The sequence below is a fragment of the Lathyrus oleraceus genome, chromosome 7, assembly GCF_024323335.1.
Source record: "Lathyrus oleraceus cultivar Zhongwan6 chromosome 7, CAAS_Psat_ZW6_1.0, whole genome shotgun sequence".
Taxonomy (NCBI): domain Eukaryota; kingdom Viridiplantae; phylum Streptophyta; class Magnoliopsida; order Fabales; family Fabaceae; genus Lathyrus; species Lathyrus oleraceus.
Genome location: NC_066585.1, coordinates 160786263 through 160790374, shown reverse-complemented (window position 1 = coordinate 160790374; position 4112 = coordinate 160786263).

The window sequence follows — 4112 nt, the reverse complement described above, 5'->3', positions numbered from 1 at the left end:
TCATTACTTTTTATTAACAGATAACCAAACAACCTTTTAAAGGTGTTTTTAAAACAAAAAATGTTTTTTTGTGTTTTCTGTTAAATGCATCTTTTTCCCGGGGAAGGGAGTTGTTGATGATTCTAAAAAAGAAAATTTTTGCTAAAAACATTTTGACATCTTTGATTTGGGAGAAATCCTTCTATCCCTTTAGGTTGATAGTTAAACAATTCGTTGTTTGCCTAGATGACTTTTAATAGGTTGTTGTTTCAGTTAATATTATGTTATGAGTCCAAGTTATCTATTTAGATTTAGCTTTGTGTATCAACCAATCACAACATTCTTAGCCTGTTTCTTTTATGGATTCTGATGATGATGATAATCATCAAAACAATTTGATCAAAAATGAATAACTTGTAGAATATCCAAAAAATATGGATAAACTCAACAGATGGGTTATACCCTCCGTTCCTCCTAGTCAAATTTATAGATTTGGTAAGATAGATGTTTTTGCTCGTTTTGCTGTTAAAACTTTAGAACAAACAATTCAAATTTCTAAAGAAAAACAGACAATTAAACTGTTAACTAAAAAAGATTTGAAACCTTTTAAAAATTATAATTTTATCCATATTGGATTGGTTCAAATTGCTTTAAAACCGATAACATTACTAGGTTTAAATTCTAGCATAATGGCTTATGTTAGAGATGGTAGATGTAAGGATTTCAAACAATCTTTAGCCGCTATGGTAGAGACAAGTCTGTGTCATGGACCAGTTTACTTTGATGTCTCACCAAATTTAACTCTATCTTTATCTGATAAGAATTTATTAGATCCTATTCAGTTAACTGTTCATACTAATGGTACAATTTCAAACCTGGAAGTGAAATCATAGCAATATGCTATAGAATCTACTATAAGGTTCTTACTACGCTTAATCCCAAAGCAAAACAATTAGCGTTCCCTGGAACTACTACTTTGTTTCAAACCAATTTGTTAACTTCCAATGTTGCAGTCAATTGATTGATAAAATGGGATGAAATAAACTTCCCAGAGACATGGTCTCTTCCCCAAGAAATAGATCATGAACCTATCCTTAATAGGGATATAGATCAAATAATTCAAACTACTAAAGGAGATCTAGAAATAAACTTCACTCCTAAAAGAATAATTAGGATACCCAGATCTCTATCTGCTAGACACTGAGTTAGTGAATTTTTCACAGCTTCTAGCCAATTACCCAAACCTTCTACTTCTCAAACAAGAGAAGAAATTGAGGTCGTTGAGAATATAAGACTTAGCGAAAATAGAATTCCCCAAGAAATTTACCAAAAACCTAATACTCCAAGAGTAGAATCACCTACTCCGTCAGACATCGATTTCCAGTTATAATGTTAGATTATATATATATATATATATATATATATATATATATATATATATATATATATATATATATATATATATATGTAACCAATAGCACAATAACTAAAAGATCATAGGAAAATTTATAAATATTCTATATGAGAGTACCTAAATTAAATGTGCATTTGACACTTCAGCATTTGTCGTACACATAACTTGAATGTCATTATTATCACAATTCAATATAATATCGATACACTTTTCTTAATATTTCTTTTAATATATATATATATATATATATATATATATATATATATATATATATATATATATATATATATATATATATATGAATTTGTTAGTTTTTTTTTTATCTTTTGAAATTAAAGTCAATATAATTAAGTTTATTTATAAGTTTGATTAAGAAAATATTTTGAAAATCAATGGCATAAGGCTAAAGTTTCTACTCATTAAAACAAGTATAAGTTGAAAACACAAACAAAGAAGGTTTTAAAATGAGGGAGAAATTTTTAAATTTAAGAAGGAAAGGAGGAGATGAAGGGACTATCCTAGACAAAATTTAAAAGGTTAGATTGAAAAGATCTGACCAATGGGATGCAATCCACAGACAAGAATGTCAGATAGAAACTCATTTCTTTTGAACTATTGAGCAAGCAACAAGCATAACCATACAAGCAATCAATATGAAGATCAAAGGCATCAAATAAAGATATCCAAAATTCAAGAAAGCACTCCAAAAGCAAGAAGTCTTAAGTGTCTTCAAATGTATCAGATGAAATACTCCTTGTGACAAACTCATAGAAACAATCATCAAATATAAACAATAAGATCAAGATAACAACTTAAGCACATAGACAAAACCGCACTATTCGGTTTGGTTTGTAGTTTGTATTTTGCAAACCGAACTAAAGCAAATCAAACCACATTATGTTACAACCTAAACTTCACATATTCCACATCCAACCCAAAACTCAAACCTATTATACCTTAACCCTACAAATATTCTCTTACTCACACTTAGGATTTTAGTTTCAACCTTTTCAAATCTCTGCTGGTAGTATCATACATTCTTCTCATCTTTTATTTCATGTACATCTCACATCTTCTACTCTAATCTCTCCTCTCTTATGTTCTTTATTTTTCATTTTCTTAATTTTATGTTATTGTTTCTCTTCCAATTACGTTTTTATCACATCTTTCTTCTCTAATCTCGCATCTCTTATGTTCTTTCTTTTTTATCTTCTCTAATCTCTCATCTTATCCGCTTTTTCTTTTTTATTATAATATTTTTTATATTATTTTATACTACTATTTTAAATTTTTTATTCCACTTTTATCTAATCTTATTTTTGTATATTAAAAGAGAAATTTTTGTCTAAATATGATGAGTTTTGTTGTTATTTGGTAAAATATGAATAATTAAACACAAAATTATATTATTCTCTATAGGTGTATGTATTACTCGATAAAAATCTTATAAAAAATGAACCAATCAAACCAACCCAAACCGCATTGGTTTGATTTTATTTCTAAAAGTCAATCGAACCAAACCGAATTGTATGTTTTTTTCTCTTGCGGTTCGGATGATTTTTAACGTCAAAACCGTCCAAACAACACTGCGAACACCCCTAAGCGGCACTACAAATAAAGGAGCACGTGAAAAAAAAAAACGCTAAACTTTCCAATTCTACCATGATTGAGGCTAATGTCTTCTTGACATTTGTAGACTTCCCTAAACCTAAGGCTTGGCTTAATCATAATTGATTTACTTTTGAAATTTATACGATTCTAAATTTCACTATGAAAATTAACAAATTATATATTTTTAACGAGTAGAGGAGAGGTTTTATTTTAATATCCTAGCAGTAAAACTTGCCTACGAAATGAGACAACTTCTGCAGTTTTTCAAAGAAATTATCTTTTGTTCCCTTTTGCCTTGTAACTTAACAATAATGGCGTAAATAATAATAACCATGATTGACTTGAACTTTGGTAAACAATTATAATTAACCATATACTAGTATATTAGATTTCAGTAATCATGAATTAAAATTGACGAGTGCATGTCTAACCAACCATCAAGTATTACTTGGTTCTTTTCACAATTTGTCTACCTTACCTTTATCTTCTTTATTACACTTGGTTCTTTTCTCAAATTTCGACGCGTGTTGATGTAATATTGGTATAAACAGAAACTACAAAACGCAGCTGTCCATAACAGTCACAATTTTTCTCAAATCTTGTGGCTCTCAAACACTGTATAAAACATGACAGATGTGGACCCAAAATAGAGAAAGCATAGCCCCATAAATTAAGCCTATTTTATGAAAAAAATAATATTATGTTGAGTCATATATCCATAAGAATCCCCACAGTCACACATGGAAGAGCAGCATTGGATACAAATGATATGAAGATTTTGATCCATGAACGGATTCTAGAATTGCAAAGAAAATCTCCAACTAGCCATAGCTTTAGATAACACACGATAAGAGCATCTGCATTATAAATACAGACTCATATTCATCTTACAAAATCACCATTGATAAGAATACAATTATCAAAAGCATAACAATCTTTTCAATTTCATTGCAATATAATACACGATGGCCGCATCATCATCTTCATCAATGGCTCTCTCTTCTCCAACCTTGGCTGGCAAGCAACTCAAGCTGACCCCATCAAGCCAAGAATTGGGAGCTGCAAGGTTCACCATGAGGAAGTCTGCTACCACCAAGAAAGTAGCTTC